The 12,103-nt window shown below is 39.2% G+C and overlaps 1 long non-coding RNA gene across 1 annotated transcript; it reads left to right on the top strand.

Moving 5' to 3' along the window:
- The first annotated feature begins 6,533 nt into the window (after positions 1–6,533).
- Positions 6,534–10,267, top strand: LOC140526042 (uncharacterized). The gene is made up of 3 exons (XR_011974218.1): positions 6,534–6,656; positions 6,912–7,034; positions 10,054–10,267. It is a non-coding gene; the product is annotated as an uncharacterized lncRNA (long non-coding RNA).
- The last annotated feature ends 1,836 nt before the right edge of the window (positions 10,268–12,103 follow it).

Genomic DNA, 12,103 nt, shown 5'->3' with positions numbered 1-12,103 from the left:
CTCAGAGAAGGGTGGACACTCTACAGGACAGCTACATTAGGTTCGGCCTCCAAATGGAATACCCATTGCCTGGAAAGGCTTATAAAAATGTGTCCAGTCACATCAAGTCAACTAGCATTTCTTAAGTACCTACTATTCACCAGGTACTGGATGAAGTCCCTGCCCTCAAGGAGCTCACAGGGAGGTGGGCAGAGAAGAGGGGAGAGCAAGGACAACATGCAGACAGTTACTGTATGAACAAAGAAGATATACAGGATAAATTGGAGATAATAATATTCAGTAGGATTGGGAAAGGCCTTGCAAAAGATGGGACTTGAAGGGATTCAGGGAAACTAAGGGGATGAAGATGAGGAGGGAGGGCATTCCAGGAATGGGGAACAACCCATGAAAATGTCCAGAGTGAGGAGATGGGGAGTATCTTCTGTGAAGAATAACAAAGAGTCAGTGTCCCTGGATGTTATGAGGTAGGGAGTAAGCTGTAAGAAGACTGGAAAGGTAGGAAGGGGTCAGTTTATGAAGGGCTTTATTTTTTTGAGGTGATTGTGGTTCAGTGTCTGAAATCAGATTTGAACTCAGAGCCTCCTGACTCCAGGACCAGTGTTCTATCCATTATAACACCTAGCTGCCCTGTGAAGGGCTTTAAAAGCCAAACAGAGGATTTTATATTTGATCTTGGAGTTGATAGCGTAGTGAGGTGCAACCTGGGAGATGAAGATGGGTGGATGACTCAGCAAGGGGCAAAGAAATGCAATTTATCCTCCCTCAACCTGCAGAGGGTGGAAGTTCAGTAAGTAGCTATTAAATAGCTCTTGCAGGCAGGTGGTCTCAAGGTGAGGTGGAAAGAGCTTGGGATTGAGAATCGAAGGGCATATATAGACTTAGCTATTTGTGTGGCAGTGGACAAATCATTCAACCTGACGGGGCTTTTGTTTCCTCTTCTGGGAGGAATGAGGGAATTGGACTAAAGGCTCCTTTTTAGGTCTCTCCCAATTCTGAATCCCATATTCCTACAGCAATTGGACAAGAGAGTTTTCTGTTATCATGGAAAGTCACTATGTATTATAAAATGATACAATCTTAGATCTGGAAAGAACCTTAAACATGAACACGTACAACTCCCTTATTTTACAGAAAGGGAAACTGAGGCCAAACGTATCTATAAATGCTAAGTACAACAGAGATTCCTAAGGGTCAAAGAACTGTAATACAATAGATTCAACATTAAAAACATAATGAACATAATTCAGTTGTTGATTATTTAGATGACTTTTCAGGATTTGACAGGATCTGACAATTGTCATTTCAAAGTACACATGTGTACATAGCACTTGACATATAGGAGACTCAACTGCATTTTTTGTTGGTTTTTTTGACCTGTGATTTCAACCATTCAAGGAATTTACTGTGAGGAACTTCCTCTATCAATGAAGACTGGCTTATGGTTTTTAAAAATTGCCTGGGGTCAAATAAACCAGTAAGTGTCAAAGCTTCTATTTGAACTTTAGTTCCCTTACTCAATTAAAAAAATTTTTTGAGGCAATTGGGGTTAAATGATTTGCCCAGGGTCACACAGCTAGTCAGTGTCTGAGGCTGGATTTGAGTCCAGGTCTTCCTGACTCTACTCAATTAAAATTTTAAAATATTTAGTCCCTACTGTATGCAAAGGTTTCTTTGATAGAATACTATATGAATCGTTTTCATTTTCTTTATTCCGTAGAAGGCCAGAAGTGGCCTCAGAGTTCACTTTGTCTTACTCTCTAATTTTTATAGCCAGGAAATAAAGCTTAGAATGGTTAAGTGTTAAATGACTTGCCCAATTAAGTGCCAGAATCATGATACCTTGGTTCCAAATTCATTGCTTTTGAATACCCACTTCGTGTTGAGTACTATGAGCTAAACTGTGAGGTGAAGATAAGTCACTATTCGTAGGGTAGGGAATTTACAGTGAAGGATGGAGTGGGGAGGACACCAGTGCTGATGAACATAATACATAGTATTCCCTGATGTGCGCATTTGAGAAGCAAAAAACAAAGTTCTTTGTTAGGTCTGAAGGTTTATGTCAGGAAATGCTTTCTGGAGGACAACATGCTTTAAAGACTTCAAAGGATGGTTAAGAATTCAACTGGTGAAGAGGGCTAGGAAAGACATTCTAGACCCAGGGTCAATAAAGATATGGAGTTGGGAAAGCACAGGGAATGTTTAAGAGGATTGAGAGTTATCTAGTTTGGCCAGAGTTTAGAGTGCATAAGATAAAGCTTATGATAGAGCTGGAAGAGTAAGGAAGTGCCAGATTGTAGAAGACCTTGAATACTAGGCAAAAGAGTTTGAACTTTAGGCAATAGGGAGCCAGTGAAGATTCTTGACAAGAGCAGCTATAGGACCAGATTTATATATAATATAGGAGATTCATTAGTCTGGTGGTCAAAGGGCAGATAGATGTGAGAAGAAAGGCAGAGCATTTTTGGGTGGGGGCAATATTAATAACTGGGGAAATTATGAGAGGCCTCTTGGAGAAGGTAGCATGTGAGATGAAGCTTGAAAATATGTAAGAATTTTAGGAGGCGGAGGTGAAGAGGAAGAGCATTCCAAGCACTGAAGATAAGACTGTACAAAGGCAGTGAGGTGGAGGAGGTTGATTTGACTAGAATGGAGAGTATCTGTGTTAGTTAATAAACCTGGAAATATTGGCTGGATCTTGATAGTAAAAGACATTAAATGCAAAACAGAGGAGGTTGTAGTTTATCCTGTAAGCAATAGGGAGCCATGGATGTTTCTTGAGTGAAATGCAGAGATCTATGTTTTAGGTGTATCTATATGGCAGTGGTATGGCAGATGGATTGAGAAGGGAAAAACTGGAGGCAGGGAAACTAATTTGGAAGCTATTGTAATAGTTTTGGTGAGAAGTGATAAAGAACCTGAATTAAGATGGCCAGTGAGTGGAGAGAAGGGTATGGATATGAGACTTGTTATTATAGTAGACTTATGAGGGTGTGCGGAGTTATAAGCTTGGGTGACTGAAAGAATAAGAGTACTTAATATAAATAGGAAAGTTCACAAGAGAGGAAAAATAGTGAATTCTATTTTGAACATGTTCAGTTTGAAATACAGGGCATCCAGTTGGAAATGTCCAGTAGATTGATTTGGAACTGGAGCTCAGGGAGAGACTAGGGCTGAATATTCAGATGTGGGAGTTAACTTTGTAAAGATGATTGACCCTGTGGGAGCTGATGAGATCACTGGGAGAGAAAATGTATAGAGAGAACAGAAGTGGGCCCAGTACCCTAGTCTTGTGGTACATCTACATTTAGAGGAGAGGTTATATATGATGATCCAGCAAAGGAGACTGAGAAGGTTGAATCATGAAGGTAAAAAAAGAGACAGCAGTGAAAAGCCAGAGAGGAGAGACTGTCTGAGAGGAGAGTACCATTGTCATTGTCAAGTACTACAGAAAGGTCAAGAAAGATAAGGACTGAGATATGGTCAGACATGATCCCTGCCCTCATGAAGCTTATAACCTAGTAGAAGACAGTGGAGGCTTGGTTTCACTTCAATTCAACAAATTTTGATTAAGTGCCTACTGTTGTTCTTCTTTCATGAAGAGGCCAATGCTGTCACAGTCATCAGCCTCACTCTCTCTCCCAGTCATGGAAGTCTGGTGGCAGAACAAAAGTCAGGACCACTGGTAAAGGCCTGGGATACAGTGGATGACTTTGGCATCTTCAGTGTCTAACTAAGGTCTGTGTGTCTGCAGCACCTGCTCTAGCCACCTTTATGGCCATTGGAACAAATTGTTTTCATCCACCTATTCTGCCAGGGAAAGTCTTCATATGCTTGGGGTAGACATCCCCTGACTCACCAAAGGAACTGAAGTCTGATGGTTACCTTTAACCTGGTTTAGCTCATATGCCCAGACAGTTTTAGTGGGGTGTGGCCATTGGGCCTGCTACAGCTTCTTGGAGCCACAGGTGAGAGTTGAGGCTGGGTTTCAATTAAATTCAACAAATCTTTATTAAATGCCTACTACAGGCAAATTATAGTGCTAGATACTTCAGTGTTCATAGGAATTCAGTATCACAGAATCAGAGGTAGAAAGGAAAGTCATTAAGTCCAATGTCTACCTGAACAAGAATTCCTTTGATAATATAGTTAGTAAGTAGTGATCTTACCTTTGACTGAAGCTGTCCAGTGAAAGGTAACCCACTAAATCCCAAGGCAGCCCATTCCACTTTAGTCTAATTGTTAAGGAAGTTTGTCCTTATGTAAAGTATAAATATGTCTCTTCAACTTCTACTCACTCCAATCCCAGTTCTGACCTCTGGGGTCAGGAAGTCTAAAACTTTCTTCCACTTGACAGTGAATACAGATAGCTATCATATTCCCCCTGAGTCTTCTCTTTTCCAAGCTAAGCACCCGTAGTTCCTTCAACACATGGCATGCATGAACCAAAGATGTAGGGGAATGGAAAAGAAAGGATAGATTGAAGAGAGACTATTAAAAAAAAAGAATAAAAAGGACTAACTAGATAACTGGGGGAAAGGGAAAATGAGGAGGAAGATCCAAGTCATAACTCTCAATTTTCCATTGTGGTTGATTGGGAGAATGATCAACAGAAATTATCTGGAGAGGGAGCTGATTCAAGGGCAAAGAGGTTAGATGTTCTCCAAGTCTCAGTTTTCCAAATCTGTAAAATGGGAATTATAATTCCCTCTATATATCCCTTTACCTTGGCAGCATTGTACTGAGGAGTAAATGAAGGAAGGCATTTAAAATACTTTGTAACCATAAAGAATAAAATGTAAGCTATTATTAAAGGTGTCAAATCTAGTTTTAGGAATGTTTCATTTGAGATGGTTATATAGCCAAGTGCAGAAATCCAGTAGGAATATTACATCAGTCAAGTTCACAAAACAAGTCTAGATTTAATAATTACCTAGTGGAATGATAGTTGAAGATAGGAGAGGTTAAAGTTTCTTCCCCATATCACTAAGTACAGTAGATTTGGGAAGGATCTCTAGATCTAATCAAGATTAGTCTAAAGGCCTAGTATATACTTTGGAAGACAGTTGCCTCTGTCTTGTGGTTTCAGGGATGAAGGTAGCAGGAAGACTTCCTTCCTAAAATTCTCATTTTCTTAGGCTGGTTCCCAGTCACTCAAATTCTACCATTAAAAACTCTCTTTAAGTAGATTCCTCAGTTGAAATATAAATGACACTTTAGAAATAACATATTAAGTCATTAGCCCCTCCTATTTTGACCTAAATACTATTTGAGAGACAGTGTGGTATAATGGATCTGAAGAGGTGGCCTTCAGTTAGGAAGCCTGGGCTTTGTGCCACTTAACCTCTTAGTTTACTTAACCCCCTAAGACTTATGGATGAGGTACCTACCTGTGTTGATTGGTCATTTCCTCACTGTGAATTCCCTCAGTGAAATAACAAGTTTGGTCCAGTCAAAAGCTGTGGTATTTACAGTTGGTTAAGGCATGGTCCCTGTTGTTAACAGATTTATAGGAAAAATGTACACATCAGATTAAAACCGAACTGCCTCTGTCAAGGTAGGGCAAAATCCTGGTGTTACCTGTAGTGAAGGGGAAACTGCATAAAGGAAGGAAAATGAGGCAATCTTCCTATCCTAGATGTTATGTGAGCTAGTGACAGGGAACTGTCCAAGATGAGACCAAAGGGGAAGAAGGTTCAGGGAGTGGTAGGTACCCACCTAGGGACTCAGATTTCAATGACTGCCTCAGTGTAATCTGAGGCATGTCAGTAATCACTTCACTGCTCAGCTATTTTAACCTCATAGAATCTTAGAGCTTGAAGGGTCTTTATAGCCCACCTAGGTCACATTTATTATAAGAATAACCTACATGGGGAAAGGAGTCCCAGCCTGGCCTGAAAGACTCTGCTTTCGGGGGAATTATAGTGGTGCCTGGGAAGGGTTCAGACTAGAATCAGGAGTTCTTGACCTGGGGTCCATGAACTTATTTTAACAATATAACCTGTTTCCTTAGTAATCCTATTAACATTATTTCATACATTTAAAAACCTTATTCTGAGAAGGAATCTATAGGGTTCATCAGATTGTCGAAGGAATCTACAACACAAAAAACTTAACCCTTGGAAGGAGTGATCCCTATGTGTCCCATCCAACGTGGGCTTCTGCAATAGAAGGGGAGAGTGTTTTGAGGGTAAATTAATTAATGTTTTCAGAGGGGAGGAGAAAAAAAAAAAGATAAACAAAGACCTGAGCAAAGTAGAATTCTTTGGAAATACAATCAAGTCCCAGCTTCCGAAATTTAGACTGTGGATTCTCTGGTTGATTGGCCTGGAGCCTAATATAAAGGAAACCCAGCATAATAGATCTGGCTGCTTAGCTGGGTGGAGAGGGAGAGGGAAGGTCCCCAGCACCATGGCTTCCCTCTCTCTGACCTTTAACCCTAGCTGATGAATTGTTAGCAAGTGTGACATCAGGGAAACATTTTCTTCTTTGTGAGCTCTGTCCTTCTATTTAAAAATCCCCCAGTCACAGCCAGGATCCCAGGGGGGCACAAGCACACTTGTGTGGCTGGTGAGCAGGTGACCTACACTTGCTATGAGCTGTACAGAACTCAGTGCTAGCAGTGGAATTCCAGGCGTCTGAGGGGATGGCCATTTAAGGTGCTGCCCGGGGATCTCCTCGGGCCTTATTTATCCTTGCTGTGCCATCAGTAACAGTGCTAGCCAGAGAGAATTCCCTAGAGGGAAAGGAGCTGTGAGACCTTCTGTGATCCAGTAACACCCTTCCTCCTCACCCCACCCCCCAGGGATTGTGTGTGTGTGTGTGTGTGTGTGTGTGTGTGTGTGTGTGTGTGTGTGTGTGTGTGTGTGTGTGTGTGTGTGATGTGAGGACTCTTCATTCTTTTTTTTTTATAGGCACATCTTTGGCTCCTCTACTTAGGAAATTTTTTGTTTTCATTTTATTGCTCCTGGTGAATAAGAAAAATAATTTGGAAACTGTGACATCAAAACAGAGACCTGAAGATTTTTATTTTGGAAGTAAGGACTATAAGTATACTATACTATCTATAAGTATATCCTGAAGCATAGAATGCAAGAACTGGTCTATTTGGTGTCAAACTCAAGGAGAAACAGATTCCTTAGGAGGTCACACAGTGACTTAGAAAACCATAAATTAACATTATTTATGTTGTAGCATGTTTTTATTAATTTTCTTAAACATTGCCCAATTACTGTTTAATCTGGTTCCCTTGTACTTGGGAGTTTTGCTGAAGGCAAAGGAAGAAATCAAGGCCAAGAGAAAGAAAATAATTGAGTTTGCTTAAAATCACACTGTTAGGTCTAGAGACAAAGCTAAGGCTAATGCCCTTGTCTACTGACTCCCATTGATGGACTCTGTCCACTATAGAATCATAGATTTAGTGCTAGAAGGGACTTCAGAGACCATCTACCTAATCCTCATATTTTACAGATGAATTGAAGCACAAGGAGGTTAAATGATTTTGTCCAAAGTTAGGTAAAAAGTGGAAGAGCTGATATTCAAACCCAAGTCCTCTAATTTCAAATCCAATTTATTGCTTCTTTTCTGCTTAGCTCAAAAGTTACGTCCTGAGAACTTTCCCTACCATCTTAGCTATTAGTGTACCGGTTTAACATGAACGGTAGTTTGTTAAACAGAACACGAGTTCCAGAGGCACAGCAGAAAGGTAGGGAGAGTGGACGGGGGACACCAAAGGGATGGGCATTGATGTGAATGGGAATGAGAGAGCAAGAAGGGATGGTTAAGTTAGTGGGAAGCTTAGTAAATACTTGTTGACTGATTGATTGCTATCTCTCTGGTACTTTGATAACGCAGTTTTATAGAGAGTTTTAAGACTGATAGAACACTCTCCTTACAGTACTTTTGTGAGGCAGGTTATACGAGTCTTATTGTCATCTTTATTTTACAGAGGGAGAAAGGGAGAGTGACATGCTTGGGGGTTACACATGTAGTATGTGTCAGAAATGGGATGTGAAGCTGGGTGTCTTCTGATCCCAAGCCCAGTGCCCTTCCCAGGACCACCCTGGGAAGGGTGTTGACCATTATTATAGGGCAAAGAAGATGAAGGATGTAAGAAGAGATACTTCATGAGAAAAGTAAAATCCAAGGAGTAATATACACCCATAGATTACAACTACATCGATAAAGATGACATGAAACAACAACGAAATCCGTATTAAATGCTATGGAAGACTTTGTTACTATCTTGTTAAAGTTAGCATACTCATCTTGATTCCGTTTGTTGTGGAAGGCATTTTTTCAGTCCTGTGCAACTCTTTGTGACCTCACTGGGGTTTTCTTGGCAAAGACACTGCAGTGATTTGCCATTTCCTTCTCCAACTCATTTTACAGGTGAGGAAACTGAGGCAGACAGGGTGAAGTGACTTGCCCAGGACCATACAGACCTGGCACTGTGTGGCCTAGCTGACCTTGTTTCCATTTCTAATCAGAGCAGGAGTATTCGGATACCATCATTTACAAATCATTTTTTGCATCATTTTTTGAATGCTTTACATTTTTTGAATACTTTACATTTTTTTGCCTTAATTTGTACTTTGTTGCCATTAAATTTGTTTTTTAATGTTCTTTTTATCATGAGCTTAACAAATATCAAGACATAAACATACAGAGAATAGAAAGAAAATTGTCACAATATATGAAACTGTGAACTTCTATTATATGCGTTGTTTTTTAAAAAGTGCATATTAAATTTTATGATAGAAGAAAACTGCCCTGTTTTGTGTCCTTGTATGTGGTCTTCCGTTCTCTTCTCTGTGTGTGTGTCTTTCTCTCTGTCTCTTCATATGTATGTGTAGATATGCATGTCTGTATCAATTTTTTTTATCTTTTAATTTTCCTTTTTTCATCATTGTCACTATTCACATCTCTTCCCCTGCTCCCCAGTAGAAGTCCTTCCTGTACCAAATAGGTAGGCTTAACAAAAACAAATACACATCTTGCCCACTTCTGGGAATGCATGATTCTTATTACTCTTCTTGTTCCTCACTTCTCTGCCAGGAAGTAACAGACAAATTTTATCATCCATCTTCTGAAGGCACTGAGCTTGGAGTCAGAAAGACCTGAGTTCAAATCAGACCTCAAGACACTTACTAGCTGTGTGACCCTGGGCAAGTCACTTAACCTTTATTCTCCTTAATCTACTGGAGAAGGAAATGGCAAACCACTCCAGTAACTTTGTTAAGAAAAATCCCATAATGGGGTCAAAAAGAATTGGACACGACTCAACAACAACAGTGATCAAAATTCTTGTCTTTCAAATTTGTTTCTTTAGCATTTTTGAAGTCAATGTAGAATTTATTCTCCTGGTTTTGCTTCTCTTGGTAGCAATTCACATGAATATTTCTAGGTTTCTTCAAATCTGTCATTTTCATAATTTCTTAAGGCCTAATAATATCCTATTACATCCATACACCAGAATTTGTTTAGCTATTTCTCATGTTTGCATATTTCAATGTTTACTGGTCATGGAAGTTAAATTTTATCAATACATATATACATAGATATATACACATATATTTTACATATGCACGTATATTTGAAAAAAGAGATAATATGATAGAAAAGGAAAATGGCAAATGTTGGAGGGGATATGGGAAAATTGTGACATTAATGCACTGTTGGTAGAGTCGTGAACTGATCCAACCATTTTGGAGAGCAATTTTGAACTAGGCTCTTTGAACAACACTGCCACTACTAAGTCTGTATCCCAAAGAGATTTAAAGGGAAAAAAAAGAAAAGGACCTGTATGTACAGAAATATTTATAGTAGCTCTTTTTATGGTGGTAAAGAATTGGAAATTAAAGGGATTACTATTAATTGGGTAATGACTAAACAAGCTGTGATGTATGATTGTGATGGAATACCATAGAGCTATAAGAAATGATGAGCAGGATTCCTGGTTTCAAAAAACCCTGGGAAGACTAACGTGAACCGATAGAAAGTAAAGCGAGCAGAACGAGAAGAACATTGTTCACAATAACATTTTAACATTGTAAGGTTGATCAACTGTGAATGACTTGGACCTATTCTCGGCCATATAATGACCCAAGACAATACTGAAGGACTTCGGATGAAAATGATATCCATCTCCAAAGAAAGAACCAATGAAGTCTGAAGGCAAATCAAAGCATACTTTTTTACCTTCTTTTTCTTTTTGGTCTTCATTCTTTTGCAACATAGCTAATATAGAAATATGTTTTACATGACTGCACATGTATAATCTATATCAAATTACTTTTTCTTCTCGGGGTGCCGGAAGGGGAGACAGGGAGGGAGGAAATTTGGAACTCAAATTTTTTAAAAAGACATGTTAAAAATTGTTATTATATGTAATTGGAAAAAGAAAAAAATATAAAAATTATAATAAAAAGTAAAGAAGATAATGGGTCTTTTCTCATTCTGCCAGTACTTCACTGTGTGTGTTCTTTAGTAAATTATTTGCCTTTTTTCGGCTCTGGTTTCATTTGTAAACCAGAGAGAATAATCCTCATTTTGCTCTCAAAGGATTGATGGGAAGTTGATTAAATTGGTGTCTTTCCTTATAAACTGAAATTGAGAGAAATCCCCTGTCCCCTAACCTTCTCAGCCCAGGAGTAGGTTTATTACCATCTCCCCCCATCATTCCATTATCCAAGAAATAATTGGAAATTACCACAACATGAATGGACTTTCCCTAGTTTCCAGTTCTTGGAGAAAGTCAGGGCTAGTGCCAGGCAAAGTTGTGAGAAAGATAGTTTGCTTTCAACACTTCCAGCCATTTCCTTCTGCATCCTTTCCCACTACCCATGGCACCCTTTCTCTCCGTTGTCCAGTGCCAAGGGCATTCCCAATCTTTTCTCTCTGATCCCTTATTTTGGTATAATCTGAGGAAAGAGTTTATTATCCCCTTAGAGGAAATATAATTCAGTGCAATTTCTTCCAGGTGTGTTTGTGTGGTTATCATGGAAAGATCACTCAGTGGTCTTTAAATACAAAGACCCAGATTAAGACCCAGCTATAACCCATATTAGCTTGATGACCCTTGAGTTACAAGTGCTCTTACTTTTCTGAGACTCAGTTTCTTTATCTGTAAAATGAGACTAGTAATACTTACACTACGTACCTCACAAACTTGTGAGGAGAGGATCTTCATTCCAGTCCTGGTTCTGCCTCTAATTAGTCATGTAACCTTGGGCAGGTAAATAATTTTCCTTTTGTGGGCCTCAGTTTCCTTCTCTATAAAAGAATGAACTGATTTATGTGATTCCTATAGTCCCTTCTCCTGATGTTTTATGTTTTCTATTCTAACATTTCATGTTTTAAGGTCCCTTTCAGATCTGTCATATATCTTTTTTTTTAATTTAACAAAAAGTTTTATTTTTGCCATTTGCACATTATGATGCTTTCAGGATATATTCCCCCCTCCCCACTTAACTCACCCTATGAGTACCTCCCCCTTCATAATATCTTAGTTATATTTTTATCAAGGAATATAATATATATAAAGCACTTCCTAAATCTTAAAACATTACGTAAATGTCAGCTATTATTTTTAAGGCTTATCTTTCACTGGAAAATGAAAGTTGACATCCCAAGCTAAAAAAATTCAGGGAACAAATATAGGGGACTGAGAGGCCTTCCCTTCCCACTGAAATCACACACCACACTCAGAGGCTGCTGCCTATTTTGCCTGCTCTATAGAAAACCTTTGTATGAAAACCACAAAATATTAAAAAGACATAAAATAAAAAAACCTTCCCATCCTTCAAGTCCTGGCTCCATCCCAGACCATAGTAATCATTCCTGCTTCAGAGCTTCATGAGCACTTACGGTATGGATGCCCAATTGAGCACTTAATCTATATATGGCTTGATATTATGGATACTTTTTCATGTGTTTAAACCCTTCAGTCCTTCAACGAGGCTGTCAATTTCTCAAGGACAGGGAGAGTCTCTGATAGGAAGTGGTCACAGATCATAGGACAGGGAGGTGAAAGGATCATAAAATTGTAGATTTAGAGCAGGAAGGGACATTACAGGTCATTTGGTCCATCATCTTTTTACAGAGG

Source organism: Notamacropus eugenii, chromosome 2 (genome assembly GCF_028372415.1).
Source record: "Notamacropus eugenii isolate mMacEug1 chromosome 2, mMacEug1.pri_v2, whole genome shotgun sequence".
NCBI lineage: Eukaryota > Metazoa > Chordata > Mammalia > Diprotodontia > Macropodidae > Notamacropus > Notamacropus eugenii.
The sequence above is the reverse complement of the archived record's forward strand: the minus strand, read 5'-3'. Positions and strand labels throughout refer to the sequence as shown.